The sequence below is a fragment of the Oncorhynchus mykiss genome, chromosome 25 (assembly GCF_057628025.1).
Source record: "Oncorhynchus mykiss isolate SJ-2025 chromosome 25, ASM5762802v1, whole genome shotgun sequence".
Classification (NCBI taxonomy): domain Eukaryota; kingdom Metazoa; phylum Chordata; class Actinopteri; order Salmoniformes; family Salmonidae; genus Oncorhynchus; species Oncorhynchus mykiss.
In genome coordinates, this window is record NC_143046.1 from 37,385,601 (window position 1) to 37,406,275 (window position 20,675).

Consider the following 20,675-nt stretch of genomic DNA (forward strand, 5'->3'; position numbering starts at 1 on the left):
TGGACCCTTTGCAGAAAACAGTCCCAAAGCATGATGTTTCCACCCCCATGCTTCACAGTAGGTTTGGTGTTTTTTGGATGCAACTCAGCATTCTTTGTCCTCCAAACACGACGAGTTGAGTTTTTACCAAAAAGTTATATTTTGGTTTCATCTGACCATATAACATTCTCCCAATCTTCTTCTGGATCATGCAAATGCTCTCTAGCAAACTTCAGATGGGCCTGGACATGTACTGGCTTAAGCAGGGGGACACGTCTAGCACTGCAGGATTTGAGTCCCTGGCGGCGTAGTGTGTTACTGATGGTAAGCTTTGTTACTTTGGTCCCAGCTCTCTGCAGGTCATTCACTAGGTCCCCCTGTGTGGTTCTGGGACTTTTGCTCACCGTTCTTGTGATAATTTTGACCCCACGGGGTGAGATCTTGCGTGGAGCCCCAGACCGAGGGAGATTATCAGTGGTCTTGTATGTCTTCCATTTCCTAATAATTGCTCCCACAGTTGATTTCTTCAAACCAAGCTGCTTACCTATTGCATATTCAGCCTTCCCAGCCTGGTGCAGGTCCACAATTTGATTTCTGGTGTCCAATGACAGCTCTTTGGTCTTGGCCATAGTGGAGTTTGGAGTGTGACTGTTTGAGGTTGTGGACAGGTGTCTTTTATACTGATAACAAGTTCAAACAGGTGCCATTAATACAGGTAACGAGTGGAGGACAGAGGAGCCTCTTAAAGAAGAAGTTACAGGTCTGTGAGAGCCAGAAATCTTGCTTGTTCGTAGGTGACCAAATACTTATTTTCCACCATAATTTGCAAATAAATTCGTAATTTTTTTTCTCATTTTGTCTGTCATAGTTGAAGTGTACCTATGATGAAAATTACAGGCCTCTCTCATCTTTTTATGTTGGAGAACTTGCACAAGTTCTCTGTCTTTCACAGTAGGAGAGGGAAAAGCAATACCTATCCAAACTCTGTTGCAAGAGCAAAACTCGTGTGACCACTTGACGCGACGTTATGGATCTGGCTCATTTTTCAAAATAAAAGCCTGAAACTATGTCTGAAGACTGTTGACACCTTGAGGAAGCGATAGGAAAAGGAATCTGGTTCATATCCCTTTAAATGGAGCAAAGGGTGGAACATGGAGTTTTCAAAATAGAATCCACTTCCTGCTTTGGTTTTCGGCTGCAATATCAGTTCTGTTATACTCACAGACAATATTTTGTCAGTTTTGGAAACTTTAGAGTGTTTTCTATCCAATACTAATAGTAATATGCATATATTAGCAACTGAGACTGAGGAGCTGGCCGTTTACAATGGGCACCTTTTCATCCAAGCTACTCAATACTGCCCCTGCAGCCATTGAAAGTTATGTCAGGCCTCAATCACTTCAGGTGTCAAATTTAACAAGGCTTGACGAGTCACATACAGTGCCTTGCGAAAGTATTCGGCCCCCTTGAACTTTGCGACATTTTGCCACATTTCAGGCTTCAAACATAAAGATATAAAACTGTATTTTTTTTGTGAAGAATCAACAACAAGTGGGACACAATCATGAAGTGGAACGACATTTATTGGATATTTCAAACTTTTTTAACAAAACAAAAACTGAAAAATTGGGCGTGCAAAATTATTCAGCCCCTTTACTGCAGCAAACTCTCTCCAGAAGTTCAGTGAGGATCTCTGAATGATCCAATGTTGACCTAAATGACTAATGATGATAAATACAATCCACCTGTGTGTAATCAAGTCTCCGTATAAATGCACCTGCACTGTGATAGTCTCAGAGGTCCGTTAAAAGCGCAGAGAGCATCATGAAGAACAAGGAACACACCAGGCAGGTCCGAGATACTGTTGTGATGAAGTTTAAAGCCGGATTTGGATACAAAAACATTTCCCAAGCTTTAAACATCCCAAGGGGCACTGTGCAAGCGATAATATTGAAATGGAAGGAGTATCAGACCACTGCAAATCTACCAAGACCTGGCCGTCCCTCTAAACTTTCAGCTCATACAAGGAGAAGACTGATCAGAGATGCAGCCAAGAGGACCATGATCACTCTGGATGAACTGCAGAGATCTACAGCTGAGGTGGGAGACTCTGTCCATAGGACAACAATCAGTCGTATATTGCACAAATCTGGCCTTTATGGAAGAGCGGCAAGAAGAAAGCCATTTCTTAAAGATATCCATAAAAAGTGTCATTTAAAGTTTGCCACAAGCCACCTGGGAGACACACCAAACATGTGGAAGAAGGTGCTCTGGTCAGATGAAACCAAAATTTAACTTTTTGGCAACAATGCAAGACGTTATGTTTGGCGTAAAAGCAACACAGCTCATCAGCCTGAACACACCATCCCCACTGTCAAACATGGTGGTGGCAGCATCATGGTTTAGGCCTGCTTTTCTTCAGCAGGGACAGGGAAGATGGTTAAAATTGATGGGAAGATGGATGGAGCCAAATACAGGACCATTCTGGAAGAAAACCTGATGGAGTCTGCAAAAGACCTGAGACTGGGACAGAGATTTGTCTTCCAACAAGACAATGATCCAAAACATAAAAGCAAAATCTACAATGGAATGGTTCAAAAATAAACATATCCAGGTGTTAGAATGGCCAAGTCAAAGTCCAGACCTGAATCCACTCGAGAATCTGTGGAAAGAACTGAAAACTGCTGTTCACAAATGCTCTCCATCCAACCTCACTGAGCTCGAGCTGTTTTGCAAGGAGAAATGGGAAAAAATGTCAGTCTCTCGATGTGCAAAACTGATAGAGACATACCCCAAGCGACTTACAGCTGTAATCGCCGCAAAAAGTGGCGCTACAAAGTATTAACCTAAGGGGGCTGAATAATTTTGCACGCCCAATTTTTCAGTTTTTGATTTGTTAAAAAAGTTTGAAATATCCAATAAATGTCGTTCCACTTCATGATTGTGTCCCACTTGTTGTTGATTCTTCACAAAAAAATACAGTTTTATATATTTATGTTTGAAGCCTGAAATGTGGCAAAATGTCGCAAAGTTCAAGGGGGCCGAATACTTTCGCAAGGCACTGTAATACATTGCAGGGACTTACTCTGTGTTGAATAATAGTGTTTAACATGATTTTTGAATGATTGCCTAATCTCTGTATCCCACACATACAAGTATCTGTAAGGTTATGGGTATATTTGTTATCGACAATGACTAGGGAGTTTTTGGGGTAAAAACAAACGGAATACAGCCAATGTTCCCTCTAAACTGTGCACGGGCGTGCAGCTCCCCTGGGACCTCTGCACAGAATAAATATCAGCCTGCGCAGAGAAGCACGAGATTGAACTTCACCCAACTTTCTAGTTTTCCCCTTTAGTTAGCACTATCAACATTTCCCTCTACTGTGGGAATTGCCAATATTAGCCACTTTCAATGCAACATACCGAAACAAAACGAACTATGCAAGACTGACTTACTATGCAAAACTAACTTTGATATCTTATACTAAGATATTTTCTTATGGGCAAAATGCACCGGAGTAGGATTCTATTGCATTGACAGGCATGACTCAGCCTATACTCTACAAACCAGTGCAGCATTAACCAATCAGAGCTGCAGTATCCCTATATGCAAATAGACCATTGCCATATATGGATTGGTGCCATTCACAATGAAGCATGAGTGCTCACGAGAAGATGCGGTTTGTTTTGAGATCGAAGCGAGAGATGTGTGTACCTACGTTTGTTTTGAGATCGAAGCGAGAGATGCTTGTACCTACGTTTGTTTTGAGATCGAAGCGAGAGATGCATGTACCTACGTTTGTTTTGAGATCGAAGTGAGAGATGCATATACCTACGTGTGCAAATTTGTCACGATTCTTTGCTAGCAAGTGAGTTATTAGCCCAGTTATAGCTCATTTCTAGTCAGCAATGGGTGATTGGTTACACAAAAGCATTTATAGGCGTCTTTGAAAAGCGAGCCAGGTAAAGTGCATTTTTTGTTGTATTTTAGGACATTTTAAATTTATTTCACCTTTATTTAACCAGGTAGGCAAGTTGAGAACAAGTTCTCATTTACAATTGCGACCTGGCCAAGATAAAGCAAAGCAGTTCGACACATACAACAACACAGAGTTACACATGGAGTAAAACAAACACAGTCAATAATACAGTAGAAAAAATATATACAATGTCTATATACAATGTGAGCAAGTGAGGTGAGATAAGGGAGGTAAAGGCAAAAAAAAAGACCATGGTGGCGAAGTAAATGCAATATAGCAAGTAAAACACTGGAATGGTTGGTTTGCAGTGGAAGAATGTGCAAAGTAGAGATAGAAATAATGGGGTGCAAAGGAGCAAAATAAATAAATACAGTAGGGAAAGCGGTAGTTGTTTGGGCTAAATTATAGATGGGCTACGTACAGGTGCAGAAATCTGTGAGCTGATCTGACAGCTGGTGCTCAAAGCTAGTGAGGAAGATAAGTGTTTCCAGTTTCAGAGATTTTTGTAGTTTGTTCCAGTCATTGGCAGCAGAGAATTGTAAGGAGAGGCGGCCAAAGGAAGAATTGGTTTTGGGGGTGACCAGAGAGATATTTCCAGCTGGAGCACATGCTACAGGTGGATGCTGCTATGGTGACCAGCGAGCTAGGATAAGGGGGGACTTTACCTAGCAGGGTCTTGTAGATGACCTGGAGCCAGTGGGTTTGGCGACGAGTATGAAGCAAGGGCCAGCCAACGAGAGCGTACAGGTCACAGTGGTGGGTAGTATATGGGGCTTTGTTGACAAAACGAATGGCACTGTGATGGACTGCATCCAATTTATTGAGTAGGGTATTGGAGCCTATTTTGTAAATGACATCGGCGAAGTCGAGGATTGGTAGGATGGTCAGTTTTACAAGGGTATGTTTGGCAGCATGAGTGAAAGATGCTTTGTTGCGAAATAGGAAGCCAATTTTAGATTTAACTTTGGATTGGAGATGTTTGATGTGAGTCTGAAAGGAGAGTTTACAGTCTAACCAGACACCTAGGTATTTGTAGTTTTCCACATATTCTAAGTCAGAGCCGTCCAGAGTAGTGATGTTGGACAGGCGGGCAGGTGCAAGCAGCAATTGGTTGAAGAGCATGCATTTACTTTTACTTGTATTTAAGAGCAATTGGAGGCCACGGAGTTGTATGGAGAGTTGTATGGCATTGAAGCTCGCCTGGAGGATTGTTTACACAGTGTCCAAAGAAGGGCCGCCAGAAGTATACAGAATGGTGTCGTCTGCGCAGAGGTGGATCAGAGACTCACCAGCAGCAAGAGCGACATCATTTATGTATACCGAGAAGAAAGTCGGTCCAAGAATTTAACCCTGTGGCACCCCCATAGAGACTGCCAGAGGCCCGGACAACAGACCCTCCGATTTTACATACTGAACTCTATCAGAGACATGCTTGAATAAGCTAAGTAGCCAGTAGGCAGAGGATAGCATAATTTGTCTGACTCTCTGTAATAATAGTATAGGAATAATGACCTTTATTTTGTAAAGTGGTTTCTTGCATCAAACAACATATTTTTACGAAGACGACATTGAATGTTCCTCAGTGGTCTAGATACTATTTTGACTTCAATCGACTTGAAAATCTTGACAGAACTAGATTTTGTTTTAAGAATAATGTGCAAATATTTTACAATGGAGGTATGCAAAGCTCTTAGAGACATACGCAAAAAGACCGACAGCTGTAAATTGCTGCCAAAGGTGGTTCTATCATTTATTGACTCAGGTGTGAATACTTATGTAAATGAAATATTTCTGTATTTAATTTTCAATACATTTGCAAAAATGCCTAAAAACATGTTTTCACTTTGTCTTTATGAGGTATTGTGTGTGAGAAAATTGTTTTTTAATCCATTTTGAATTCAGACTGTAACACAACAAATTGTGGATCAAGTCAAGGGGTATAAATAGTTGCTGAAGGCACTGTACATATTCAGTTAGTTTTCCCTGCTCTGTTGACATGTAAAAACTCCCAAGGTGAAGATACTGTAGCTAGGGCCAGCACTGCCTTTTTGGCATTCCTAAACAAGATTTGGTTGGGAGCCCCCCACCTCATGGGTAAACATTTTAAGTAGTCCCCCTCTTGGGAGCTTCTAGAGAAAATATTGTGGTTTGAAAGCAAATTTTCTGCAATTCTTCACATTTTGTCATGGGGCAGAGATAACATGTTACAGTGTCCAAAATAATTTCATGTAATTCTACAAATGTTTCCTAGGGTGGAGAGAAAAAATATAAATGTTTAAGCTAATTTAATGCAATTCTACACATTTTGCTATGATTTATGCCATGTTCATTTGATATCTGAGTGAGAGTGACAAAGTCTATGTGGGCCCCATGGAGGTCAGGGCCCAAGGGCAGATGCCCCGCGTGCCTGGTCAGTAATTTGGCCATGATTACTACAAGGTGTAGATATCTGCCTAGACTAAATTACCAAATTAAATAATGTTAGTTGACATGGGCTAATTAAGTGGCTGTCAGTGACTGACATTACAAGATAAAAACTGCTGATGCACTACCACATTTTGAAATTGCTTCCTGTGTATTGTACTATTTGAACTCTCAACAGTAAATAAAACATTATGATGTTGTTGGGGCCCCCTAGTAGCTGGGGTCCTTAAGTGACCGCTTATTTCACTTATGCCCTGTGCCGTCCCAAGACATAGGTTCCACTTATTTTCTAAGGGTCAATCAAGTAAAGTGAACGTGGAGCTTCTCCAATCACTTTTTATGTGCCAAATCCTCATAGATGTGATTGGTCTACTTGCCTGTTCATCAACACCTATCGTTGTCAATTAAGTTTACAAATACAATTGTTGTTAATAATGGTGATAGTGTCACGAGATACTAGGAGTGGTGGGTGGAATCAGGCGCAAAGAGCAGGGTTCAGTAGAGTGTCAGTTTATTCTCCGGTGCACAAAACGGTCATGCCAACACACAGGGCGCATACAATTAACCAGCCCAAAACACAGGACCAAAATAGTCCGGGGAATACATACACGAAAAACCACCATACAACAGAGTAACAAAAACAATCCTGCACAAAACAAGGGCGGGACAACCTACTATATATAAGGACGTTAATCAAACTAAAATACATACAGGTGAAACTAATAAGACAAAACCAACAGACAAACGAAAAAGGGATCGGTAGTGGCTAGTAGGACGGTGACGACGACCGCCGAGCACCGCCCGAACAGGCAGGGGAGCCAACTTCGGCGGAAGTCGTGACAGATAGGCTGGAAAATACGCAGGTTAGTGTTTTTTGTTGTTGTCATAAATCTTGTTCTGGAGGCAGCTCTGCAGAGTGGTCACTTTAAATCTGATTTTAAACGTAAACATAACCATAACATTAACCACACTGCTAATCCTAATGCCTAACCTTAAATTAAGACCAAAATGAATTTCTACAATATAGCCAATAAACAGTACCAGTCAAAAGTTTGGACACATACTCATTCAAGAGTTTTTCTTTATTTTTACTATTTTCTACATTGTAGGATAATAGTGAAGACATCAAAACTATGAAATAACACATAAGTAACATAAAAGTGTTAAACAAATCTAAATATATTTTATATCTGAGATTCTACAAAGTAGCCACCATTTGCCTTGATGACAGCTTTGAACAGTCTTGGCATTCTCTCAACCAGCTTCATGAGGTGGCATGCACCTGGCATGCATTTCAACTAACAGGTTATGTTATTAAAAGTTCATTTTTGGAATTTATTTTCTTCTTAATGCGTTTGAGACAATCAGTTGTGCTGTGACCAGGTAGGGGTCGTATACAGAAGATAGCCCTATTTGGTAAAAGACCAAGTCCATATTATGGCAATAACATCTCAAATAAGTAAATAGAGATGACAGTCTATCATTCTTTAAGACATGAATGTCAGTCAATCTGGAAAATGTAAAGAACTTTGAAAGTTTCTTCAAGTGCAGTTGCAGAAACAGGCTATCATGAGGTCCGTAACATAAAAAGAATAGAGTTACCTCTGCTGCAGAGGACAAGATCATTAGAGTTACCAGCCTCAGAAATCGCAGCCCAAATAAATGCTTCACCAAGTTCAAGTAACAGACACATCTGAACATCAACTGTTCAGAGGAGACTCCGTGAATCAGGCATTCATGGTCAAATTGTTACAAATAAACCACTACTAAAGGACACCAATAAGAATAAGAGACTTGCTTGGTCCAAGAAAAACGAGCAATGGACATTCGACCGGTGGAAATCTGGCCTTTGGTCTGATGAGTCCAAATGTGAGATTTTTGGTTCCAACCACTGTGTCTTTGTGAGACGCAGAGTAGATGAACGGATTATCTCTGCATGTTTGGTTCCCACCCTGAAGCATGGAGGGGGAGGTGTGATGGTGTGTGGGTGCTTTGTTGGTGATTTATTTAGAATTCACACTTAACCAGCATGACTACCACAGAATTCTGCAGCGATATGCCATCCCAATCCTTCATTTTTAAAGTGCATGTATTGTTGACATCAGGACGAGATAATTTCCGGTCACAACTTGCAGACTTGTTTACGTGTTGCTGTGCGGTTTGTTGCCAACCTTACTTTGCTACCTGACAACTTTGCGGTTTTTACTTTTTAATTACCGTTTATATTTTTAGTTTTTCCCTCACTCAACGCTTTATCTGGGCATGGTTCGTCAGGACTTCCAACAGCCGAAGCTAAGTAGTAACATAAACATGATGCCTTCTAATTGCAGTCGCTATACTCCATAATATACATGAGAACGATTGTCTTACGGTGAGGATAGCTGTGCTGCAAGCCCAGCTTCAGACGCAATCGTTAGGCAAGGGTAATTTCAGTGTAGGAAAGGATGAAACAGCATCTGTGCCACCAGTAAGTACAGATAGAAACGTTAGTACAAATCCCCTCACATGGTCCCCGCAGCCGGACAACGTTCTCATGGCTTCTGGAGGGAAATGCTGTAGGAATGCTCAACCGGTGTCGCTCATTCAGCCGACAGAAACTTTCAACCGGTTCTAACCATAAGGCAACAAGTTGGAGTCAGAGGCCGAGCTTTGCATCATTAGCTTTGACGAATTGAAAACACTACTCATTGGCTTGGTATACCCAAAATATGAGTCTTAAAACGAATCTTCTAGAACTTCTAGGTTAGATTACTGCAATGCTCTACTTTCCGGCTACCCGGATAAAGCACTAAATAAAATTCAGTTAGTGCCTAATACGGCTGCCAGAATCCTGACTAGAACCAAAAGATTTGATCATATTACTCCAGTGCTAGCCTCCCTACACTGGCTTCCTGTTAAGGCAAGGGCTCGATTTCAATGTTTTACTGCTAACCTACAAAGCATTAAATGTGCTTGCTCCTACCTATCTTTCCAATTTGGTCATGCCGTACATACCTACACGTAAGCTTTGGTCACAAGACGCAGGCCTCTTAATTGTCCCTAGAATTTCAAAGCAAACAGCTGGAGGCAGGGCTTTCTCCTATAGAGCTCCATTTTTATGGTATGGTCTGCCTAACCATGAGAGAGACGCAGACTCGGTCTCAACTTTTAAGTCTTTACTGAAGACTCATCTCTTCAGTAGGTCATATGATTGAGTGTAGTCTGGCCCAGGAGGTGAACGGAAAGGCTCTGGAGCAACGAACCGCCCTTGCTGTCTTTGCCTGGCCGGTTCCCCTCTCTCCACTAGGATTCTCTGCCTCTAATCCTATTACAGGGGCTGAGTCACTGGCTTACTGGTGCTCTTCCATGCCGTCCCTAGGAGGGTGCGTCACTTGAGTGGGTTGAGTCACTGACGTGATCTTCCTGTCTGGGTTGGCGCCCCCGCTTTGGGTTGTGCCGTGGCGGAGATCTTTGTGAGCTATACTCTGCCTTGTCTCAAGATGGTAAGTTGGTGGTTGAAGATATCCCTCTAGTGGTGTTGGGGCTGTGCTTAGGCAAAGTAGGTGTGGTTATATCCTGCCTGTTTGGCCCTGTCTGGGAGTACCATCGGATGGGGCCACAATGTCTCCTGACCCCTCCTGTGTCAGCCTCCAGTATTTATGCTGCAGTAGTGTATGTGTCGGGGGGCTAGGGTCAGTCTGTTATATCTGGAGTACTTCTCCTGTCTTATCCGGTGTCCTGTGTGAATTTATGTATGCTCTCTCTCTCTCTTTCTTTCTTTCTCTCTCTCAGAGGACCTGAGTCCTAGGACCATGCCTCAGGACTACCTGGCATGATGACTCCTTGCTGTCCCCAGTCCGTGCTGCTGCTCTTGTTTCAACTGTTCTGCCTGCGACTATGGAACCCAGACCTGTTCACTGGACGTGCTACCTTGTCCCAGACCTGCTGTTTTCAACTCTCTAGAGACAGCAGGAGCGGTAGAGATACTCTTAATGATCGGCTATGAAAAGCCAACTGACATTTACTCCTGAGGTGCTGACTTGTTGCACCCTTGACAACTACTGTGATTAATATTATTTGACCATGCTGGTCATTTATGAACATTTGAACATCTTGGCCAAGTTCTGTTATAATCTCCACCGGCACAGCTAGAAGAGGACTGGCCACCCCTCATAGCCTGGTTCATCTCTAGGTTTCTTCCTAGGTTTTGGCCTTTCTAGAGTGTTTTTCCTAGCCACCGTGCTTCTACACCTGCATTGCTTCCTGGTTGGGGTTTTAGGCTGAGTTTCTGTACAGCACTTTGAGATATCAGCTGATGTAAGAAGGGCTTTATAAATAAATTTGATTTGATCTGTTTGCGTTTACCTGTAATAGCATTCGTTTTTTTAACAGGACAATGAACCAACTCTCCTCCAGGCTTTGTAAGGGATTTTGACCAAGAAGGAGAGTGATTGAGTGCTGCATCAGATGACCTGGCCTCCACAATCACCCAACCTCAACCCAATTGAGATGGTTTGTCACGACTTCCGCCGAAGTTGGCTCCCCTGCCAGTTCGGGCGGTGCTCGGCGGTCGTCGTCACCGTCCTACTAGCCGCTACCGATCCCTTTTTCATTTGTCTGTTGGTTTTGTCTTATTAGTTTCACCTGTGTGTATTTTAGTTTAATTAGCTTCCCTATATGTAGTAGGTTGTCCCGCCCTTGTTTTGTGCGGGATTGTTTTTGTTACTCTGTTGGATAGTGGTTTTCATGTGTGTTTTCTCCGGACTGTTTGGTCCTGTGTTTGGGCTGGTCGATGCGCCCTGTATGTTGGCGTGACCATTTTTTGGAGGAGAATAAATCACGATATACCGAACCCTGCTCTCTGTGCCTGATTCCAACCCACCACTCCTAGTATCCCATGACATGGTTAGTATGTGTTGGACCACAGAGTGAAGAAAATGCAGCTAAGAAGTTCTTAGAATAGGTGGGAACTCCTCCTTATAGAATAGGTGGGAACTCCACTATTGTAAAAACATTCCAGGTGAAGCTGTTTGAGAGAATACAAAGACTCTGCAAAGCTGCCATCAAGGCAAAGGGTGGCGACTTTGAAGAATCTCAAATCTAAAATATATTTTGATTTGTTTAACACTTTTTTTGTTTGCTACATGATTCCAAATGTGTTATTTCATAGTGTTGATGTCTTCACTACTATTATACAATTTAGAAAATAGTAAAAAAAAAAGAAAAGCCTTTTAAATGAGTTGGTGTGTCCAAACGTTTGATTGCTTGCACCCTCTCCCAGGCTGTTTATAAATAAGCCCCACCACTGCACTTAAATTATACCACTGCATCCTCTGTATGATGTTTATGCCTTTAATCACTGAAACCACATGATGGCTAAAGCATGGCGTTAAGGCATTTTCTTTCATGTCTTTGGTCAGCTGGACCTTATTCAGTCACAACTTGTAGACTTGTTTACGTGCTGCTGTGCGGTTTGATGCTAACCTTACTTTGCTACCTGCCAACTTTGCGCTTTTTACTTTTTAATTACCGTTTATATTATTTTTTCCCTCACTCAACGTTTTTCATTCAACATTTTCACCCCGGACACTATATCTGGACTTGGTATGTCAGGACATCCACCAGCCGAAGCTAAGTTGTAACATTAACATTATGCCTTCTAATTGCAGTTGCTGTACTCATAACATACAGTTTGTAATGCCCGGGGTGTAGTGGAGGAAGGAGTCAGACGCAGGAGACAGAGAGTTCAGAGTAGGCTACTTCTTTATACACCGACCAGGTGAAAAGAGACGCCACTCAAAACAAATGCCCCAAAACACAGGGGAACTAAACAGTCCCAAAAAACAGCTCACGTACACGAACAACCGTGACCTACATATATGTACAAAGAGTACACATAAAACAATCCCGCACACCCAGCAGGCGGGCCGGCTGGCTAATAAAGCCCAACTAATAAATCTAATTAACAACAGGTGTAACTAATAAACAGACAAGGAGGGGGAGGAAAAGATGAGTGGCAGCTAGTAGGCCGGTGACGACCGCCGAGCGCCACCCAAACGGGAAGGGGAGCCACCTTCGGTAGGAGTCATGACACAGTTGAACGATCGCCTTATGGCGAGGATAGCCGTGCTGCAAGCCCAGCTTCAGACGCAATCGTTAGGCAAGGGTAATTTAAGTGTAGGAAAGGATGAAACAGCGTCTGTGCCACCAATAAGTACAGATAGTAGTATAAGTCCCCTCGCACAGTCCCCGCAGCCGGACAATTTTCTCATGGCTTCTGGAAGGAAATGTTGTAGGAATGCTCAACCGGTGTCGCTCATTCAGCCGACAGAAACTTTCAACCGGTTCTAACCATAAGGCAACAAGTTGGAGTCAGAGGCCGAGCCTTGCATCATTAGCTTTGACGAATTGAAAACACTACTCATTGGCTTGGTATACCCAAAATATGAGTCTTAAAACGAATCATCCAGCGATCATACACTGTTTACCAGGGGGCAGGGCTACCGACGTTAAGGCTAATCTGAAGATGGTGCTGGCTATGTCTAAAATTGGCGAGTGTTGAGAGTATAGGGATATTGTAATATACTTCGAAACCAACGATGGCGGGTAGAAACAGGCAGAGGTCACCAAGCGCAACATAGCTTCAATGTGTAAATCAGCTAGAAAGATGTCGGCATCAAGTAATTGTCTCTGGCCCCCTCCCAGTAAGGGGGAGTGTTGAGCTCTACAGCATAGTCTTACAACTCAATCGCTGGTTGAAATCTGTTTTTTGCCCCTCCCAAAAGATAGAATTTGTAGATAATTGGCCCTCTTTCTGGGACTCACCCACAAACAGCTCCAAGCCTGTCCTGCTGAGGAGTGACGGACTCCATCCTAGCTGGTTGGGTGCTCTCATCTTATCTACAAACATAGACATGGCTCTAACTCCCCTAGCTCCACAATGTGATAAGGTGCAGGCCAGGCCCCAGGCTGTTAGCCAGCCTGCCAGCTTAGTGGAGTCTGCCACTAGCACAGTCAGTGTTGTCAGCTCAGCTATTCCCATTGAGACCGTGTCTGTGCCTCGATCTAGGTTGGGCAAAACTGAACATGGCGGTGTTCGCCTTAGCAATCTCACGCCTTAGCAATCTCCTCCATTCCTGTCATTATTGAAAGAGATTGTGATATCTCAAAATAGGGCTACTTAAATGTTAGATCCCTCACATCCAAGGCAGTTGTAGTCAATTAACTAATCACTGATCATAATCTTGATGTGATTGGCCTTACTGAAACATGGCTTAAGCCTGATGAATTTACTGTGTTAAATGAGGCCTCTTCTCCTGGTTACACTAGTGATCATATCCCCCGTGCATTCCGCAAAGGCAGAGGTGTTAATTTCAATTTACAATAAAAACAAAACGACTGTGTTTTCCTCTTTTGAGCTTCTAGTCATAATCTATGCAGCCTACGCAATCACTTTGTATAGCTACTGTTTACAGGCCTCCTGGGCCGTATACAGCGTTCCTCACTGAGTTCCCTGAATTCCCATTGGATCTTGTAGTCATGGCAGATAATATTCACATTTTTTGTGACATTAATATTCAAATGAAAAAGTCCACAGTCCCCCTCCAAAAGGCTTTCGGATCCATCATTGACTCAGTGTGTTTTATCCAACATGTCTCCGGACCTACTCACTGCCACAATCATAATCTTAACCTAGTTTTGTTTTTGTGGTATAAATGTTGTGGATATATGTTCTTCCTCATAATCCTGGACTATCGGACCACCATTTTATTACGTTTGCAATCTCAACAATTTATCTGCTCAGAACGCAACCAAGGATCATCAAAAGCTGTGCTATAATTTGTCAGACAACCCAAAGATTCCTAGATGCCCTTCCAGACTCCCTTCACCTACCCAAGGACATCAGAGTACAAAAATCAGTAACCGCCTAACTGAGGAACTCAATTGAAACTTGTGTAGTACCCTAGATGCAGTCGCACCCCTAAGAACAAAAAACATTTGTCATAAGAAACTAGCTCCCTGGTATACAGAAAATACCCGAGTAAGCAATTCCCGAAGCAAGCTTCCAGAAAATTGGAACTGAAATGGCGCTAGACCAAACTGGAAGTCTTCAGACTAGCTTGGAAAGACAGCACTGTGCCGTATTGAAGAGTCCACACTGCTGCTCGATCATCCTATTTTTACAACTTAATTGAGGAAAATAAGAACAATCAAAAAAAAAAATTGATACTGTCGCAAAGCTAACTAAAAAGCTGCATTCCGCAAGAGAGGATGGCTTTCACGTCAGCAGTGATAAATTAATGAACTTCTTTGTCGAAAAGATCATGATCATAAAAAAGCAAATTACAGACTCTTCTTAATCTTAGAGATAGGGGACAGCATTTCCACTTTTGGATAAATAGCGTGCACAATTTCAACTTCCTGCTACTCATGCCAGAAATATATTATATGCATATGATTAGTAGGTGTGGATAGAAAGCACTCTGAAGTTTCTAAAACTGGTTCAATCATGTCTGTGACTATAACAGAACTTATGTAGCATGTAGCAAAACCCTAAGGAAAAACTGTTCAGAATAAAACCATTTTTTTCCTCTGACCGTTCCCTCAGTTGTCTTTGCCAAGGGAAATTAGATAGCGCCCATTTTATAGTTCCTACTACTTCCACAGGATGTCACCAGTCTTTGTAATTAGGTTGAAGTTAATCATTGGTGAAACAAAGAAGAGGCACATCCTGGAACAACGTTACACTGTTGATAGTTACACAAGAGGGATGTTTTGTTTACTTTCTCTATCGAATACAGATTGCCCCGTCTACCATTTGATCGATTATTAACGTTTAAAAATACCTAAAGTTGTATTACAAAAGTAGTTTGAAATATTTTGGCAAAGTTTATAGGCAACTTTTGAAATGTTTTGTAGTGACGTTGTGTTTTGGAAAGCTGTTTTTTTTCCGGATCAAACCTGCTTTATAAATGGACATTTTGGGTATACATGGACGGAATTAATCGAAAAAAAAGGACCAATTGTGATGTTTATGGGACATATTGGAGTGCCAACAAAGAATCTCGTCAAAGGTAATGCATGTTTTATATTTTATTTCAGTGTTTTGTGTAGCGCCGGCTACGCTAATTATTTTGTTTACAACTCGTTCAGGTGGTTCAGGGGGTGCATGCTATCAGATAATAGCTTCTCATGCTTTCGCCGAAAAGCATTTTTAAAATCTGACATGTTGGCTGGATTCACAACGAGTGTAGCTTTAATTGAGTACCCTGCATGTGTGATTTAATGAAAGTTTGAGTTTTAACGCGTTTTATTTGAATTTGGCGCTCTGCATTTCCCGAGGCTATTGGCCACTTGGGACGCTAGCGTCTCACTATCCCCAAGAGGTTTTAAAATCAGATTATTTCTCCAAAGCTCAGTTGTCCTGAGTTTGCACAACACTGCCAAGACCTAGGATCAAGGGAGACACTCAAGTGTTTTAGTACTATATCTCTTGACACAATTATGAAAATAATCATGGCCTCTAAACCTTCAAGCTGCATACTGGACCCTATTCCAACTAAACTACTGAAAGAGCTGCTTCCTGTACTTGACCCTCCTATGTTGAACATAATAAGCGGCTCCCTATCCACCGAATGTGTACCAAACTCACTAAAAGGGGCAGTAATAAAGCCTCTCTTGAAAAAGCCAAACCTGGACCCCCAAAAAATAAATAAATATTGTCCTATATCGAATCGAAAATGTTTGAAAAATCTGTTGCGCAGCAACTCACTGCCTTCCTGACGACAAACAATGTATATGAAATGCTTCAGTCTGGTTTTAGACCCCATCATTGCACTGAGATTGCACTTGTGAACGTGGTAAAATACCTTTTATTGGCATCAGACCGAGGCTCTGCATCTGTTCTTGTGCTCCTAGATCTTAGTGCTGCTTTTGATACCATCAATCACCACATTCTTTTGGAGAGATTGGAAACTCAAATTGGTCTGCACGGACACGTTCTGACCTGGTTTAGATCTTATCTGTCGGAAAGATATAAGTTTGTCTGTAGATTGTTTGTCCTCTGACAAATCGTCTATAAATCTCGGTTTTCTTCAAGGCTCTGTTTTAGGACCACTATTGTTTTCACTATATATTTTACCTCTTGGTAATGCCATTCAGAAACATAGTGTTGACTTTCACTGCTATGCGCACGACACACAGCTGTACATTTCGATGAAACATGGTGAAGCCCCCAAATTGTCCTCCCTGGATGCCTGTGTTTCAGACATATGGATGTAGATGGCGGCAAATGTTCTACTTTTAAACTCGGACAAAACAAAGCTGCTAGTTCTAGGTCGTCTCAAATAAAACTGAGAAGGACCTCGGCGTTACTCTAGACCCTGATCTCTCTTTTGACGAACATATCAAGACTGTTTCAAGGACAGCTTTTTTCCATCTACGTAACATTGAAGAAATCAGAAAGTTTCCATCCAAAAATGATGCAGAAAAATGTATCTATGCTTTTGTCACTTCTAGGTTAGACTAATGCAATGCTCTACTTTCCGGCTACCCGGATAAAGCACTAAATAAAATTCAGTTAGTGCTAAATACGGCTGCTTGAATCTTGACTAGAACCCAAAAAATGTATCATATTACTCCAATGCTAGCCTCTCTACACAGGCTTCCTGATAAGGCAAGGGCTGATTTCAAGGTTTTACTGCTAACCTACAAAGCATTTGATTGGTTTGCTACGTACGCTACGGTCACAAGACGCAGGTCTCCTTACTAGAATTTCTAAGCAAAGCTGGAGGCAGGGCTTTCTCCTACAGAGCTCCATTTTAATGGAATGGTCTGCCTATCCATGTGAGAGACGAAGACTCGGTCTCGACCTTTAAGTCTTTATTGAAGACTCATCTCTTCAGTAGGTCATATGATTGAGTGTAGTCTGGACCAGGGGTGTTAAGATGAACGGAAAGGCACTGGAGCAACGAACCACCCTTGCGGTCTCTGCCTGGTCGTTTCCCCTCTCTCCACTTGGATTATCTGCCTCAAACCCTATTACAGGGGCTGAGTCACTGGCTTACTAGTGCTCTTCCATGCTGTTCCTAGGAGGGGTGCGTCACTTCAATGGGTTGAGTCACTGACGTGATCTTCCTGTCTGGGTTGGGTGGGGGCGTCGTGGGGGAGATCATTCTGGGCTACACTCTGCCTTGTCTCAGGATGGTAAGTTGGTGGATACTGGGGCTGTGGTTTGGCAAAGTTTTTGGGGTTATATCCCGCCTGTTTGGCCCTGTCCGGGGGTATTATCGGACAGGGCCACTGTGTCTCCCGACCCCTCCTGTCCCAGCATCCAGTATTTATGCTGCAATAGTTTATGTGTCTCTCTCTCTCTTTCTCTCTGAGGACCTGAGCCCTTGGACCACCTGGCGTGATGACTCCTTGCTGTCCCCAGTCCACCTGGTCATGCTGCTGCTCTAGTTTCAACTGTTCTGCCTGCAGCTATGGAACCTTGACCTGTTCACCGGATGTGCTACCTTGTCCCAGACCTGAAGTTTTCAACTCCCTAGAGAAAGCAAGAGCGGTAGAGACACTCTGAATGATCGGCTATGAAAAGCCAACTGACATTTACTCCTGAGGTGCTGACCTGTTGCACCCTCTACAACCACTGTGATTATTATTATCTGACCCTGCTGGTCGTCTATGAACATTTAAACATCTTGACCATGTTCTGTTCTAATCTCCACCCGTCACAGTCAGAAGAGGACTGGCCACCCCTCATAGCGTGGTTCCTCTCTAGGTTTCTTCCTAGGTTCTAGTCATTCTAAGGAGTTTTTTCCTAGCCACTGTGCATCTACACCTGCATTGCTTGCTGTTTGGGGTTTTAGGCTGGGTTTCAGTCCTGCACTTTGTGACTTCAGCTGATGTAAGAAGGCTTTTATTAATATAATAAATAATATATAAATAAATTACAGTACCTCCACCACATTTCCCAGGAGCACATTTCCAGGCAGCATCATCTCTACTGCTGTCCATGCTACCAATATATCACACTCCAAACAATAAGTTTAACGACACTCTTTTCCTTATAGTAGCATATGTCACGATAAGTGACCTACTGTAACTCATGTTAGCTCAGCTGACATGTCACTACAATGGTTAAATGTCTGTTTTTTTTCCTATTTTAATGAGACCATGTTGGTGTGTATGCACCTAGCTTTTGTAAAAAACTAGCAGCTGATGTGAATCTGTCTCTCCTGGAAGGACAGGACCGTAGTTGGACATCACTCTGCTGTCTTTGTAACACAGTATGTCTGTAGTTTGAAGGTACTTTACACCCATTCTACACCCACCCCTCCATCATTGTCCTATGTGAAACATCTGTGTGCTGCCCTTTCAGGACTCAAAGTAGAATGTACAATATGTCCCTGTGTGTCACATATATTTCATTTAGGCTGGGCCTTTCAATATGCTGTGTATGACATGATTTTGGATTTGTTAGACCCCTTTGTGAGAAAATAACACTTTGTTACAAAAGGTCAATCCATGACCCGACAACATTCTTCTTCACTCTTGGCACGTCTTATACTGATCCACAATGACCCCTTTATACTATAAGTACTAATGGGCAGGGTGTATTATCCCCAAAATATAATCTATAATAATCTGACCTTTTGTAACAAAGTTTCCGGTAAATTATTTTATATTGCTGTTTGGCCAATTCAGCACTTTTCACATGAACATTGAATCTTCACGGCAATCACCTCCCTCCCAAACAACCTCTGCTTTCTCCCACTGTCTACTGTTTTTGGTTACCTCTGCTTCGTTTTTTTCTTATTCCTTCCCTGTTGTCTCAAGGCACCTCCTGAAAGTAATCCTGAAAGGTCCACCTGCTGGGAGCTATGCGGTTTCCTGTTTTTTATTGGTGAGTCAATTAAGCAGTAAATGACCCCTAAAATCTACTGTTATAAGGCAAGCACCAGCATTGGATTGCCTTTAATACATCACAATTATGACAGTAATTGATTCTGACGGCTGATTGCGTTTTCCCAAGCTGTAAAGATATTTCAGAAAACAATAAAATATGATATTGTCACCATTAAAAAGGAGTGATTAAAGCCATCAATTTTTGTTGCTAGTCAAGGGGACCGGCTTGAGGTGCCGCCACTAACAGGTGCGAGCATCAACACTGTAGAATAATTGTCACATCATTTCACCCTTGACTTCATACCTACTGCAATCTGGGCTGAGAAGTAGTCATAAGGGTGAGATTTAGTCTGTCAATGGCCTCTTCAGTCATTATTCAGAATCACTTATCTGTAAGCACTCACTCAAAATGGCCGCTTCTGCAGGATTGGAGTATGGTGGTACACAACGGTTATATAATTCATATTTCTCAGTTGGGTTTATCAGCATTAGAGCACCTTGCCTTGACTGCTCATTATTACTAACATCACAGATATTAAATGTACTAACTCTGAGTTGTAAGATAGTTGACCACTCCTGACCTATACAGTACATCAGAATGATCCCCAGTTGGAATGCCCTTCTTAATTATAAGAAGACATTGTTCACGCTCGAGTCCAGAGCAATTACAGAGCATTCCAATTGGATTTCAGGTTTTTCCCTAAATGTCCATAGTCTAAACAAGTTTGTTGAAATTGAGTATAGTATCAAACAGGCCTGAAGTAGGAAAATCATGTTAAATCATTGCTGCAGAAAACAAAAGATAATTTATTTAATTCAAACGTACAGTAAATGTTGGATTTTCATCAAAGAGAGTGAATCCTCATATAGGAAAAGGAATTATGCCTCTGTGGCAGTTGCCTTGATGATAACATTCGTCAAAGCGCTCGCCATTGATTTCAGCAGATAATTATCTTGTGTGCATCGCCAAGGTCATTCAAATATTTTATTGGCACTCAGAAACTTCTGCTGAAAACCAGCTCGTGCCATTACCAATTCATGAGCTTATTATGACTGAATTATATTATCTCTTCCGCACAACCGTTTTTTCACTCCATCATAAAGGCCTGCTTGATCGATTAACCCTAAGCCCTGTCTAAGGGGGAGGGGGGGGGGGGGGGGGGGGGTATTCTACTGAGCTATATGGAATTGTTTTAAGAAGGTCATACCAAGGATAATTTTGCTATTTGATTTAGAATTTTAAGACCTCTTGATGTATAAAAAAACAAAGTACTTGATGAAAACAAATGTTTGGCCTTTGTTATTAGCCCATACAAAAGGCATTGTATAACAGATTCACTCCATGGAACAACAGATATTCCCCCAAAAATCTAAATTAAGTTTGTTCTGAAGTGTTTGTCCTATA

General features: G+C 42.1%; 2 long non-coding RNA genes across 7 annotated transcripts in view; one reads left to right on the top strand and one right to left on the bottom strand.

Moving 5' to 3' along the window:
- LOC149971810 (uncharacterized) overlaps nucleotides 1-20,675 on the bottom strand; it is a 152,741-nt gene that overhangs the window by 15,747 nt on the left and 116,319 nt on the right. The window lies entirely within an intron of this gene.
- On the top strand, nucleotides 9,898-19,449 carry LOC149971811 (uncharacterized). Of its 2 annotated transcripts, XR_016492106.1 has the most exons (3): nucleotides 10,094-10,341; nucleotides 10,757-15,438; nucleotides 17,750-19,449. It is a non-coding gene; the product is annotated as an uncharacterized LOC149971811 (long non-coding RNA). The 2 variants fall into 2 exon arrangements; XR_016492105.1 differs by having other exon boundaries at nucleotides 9,898-15,438.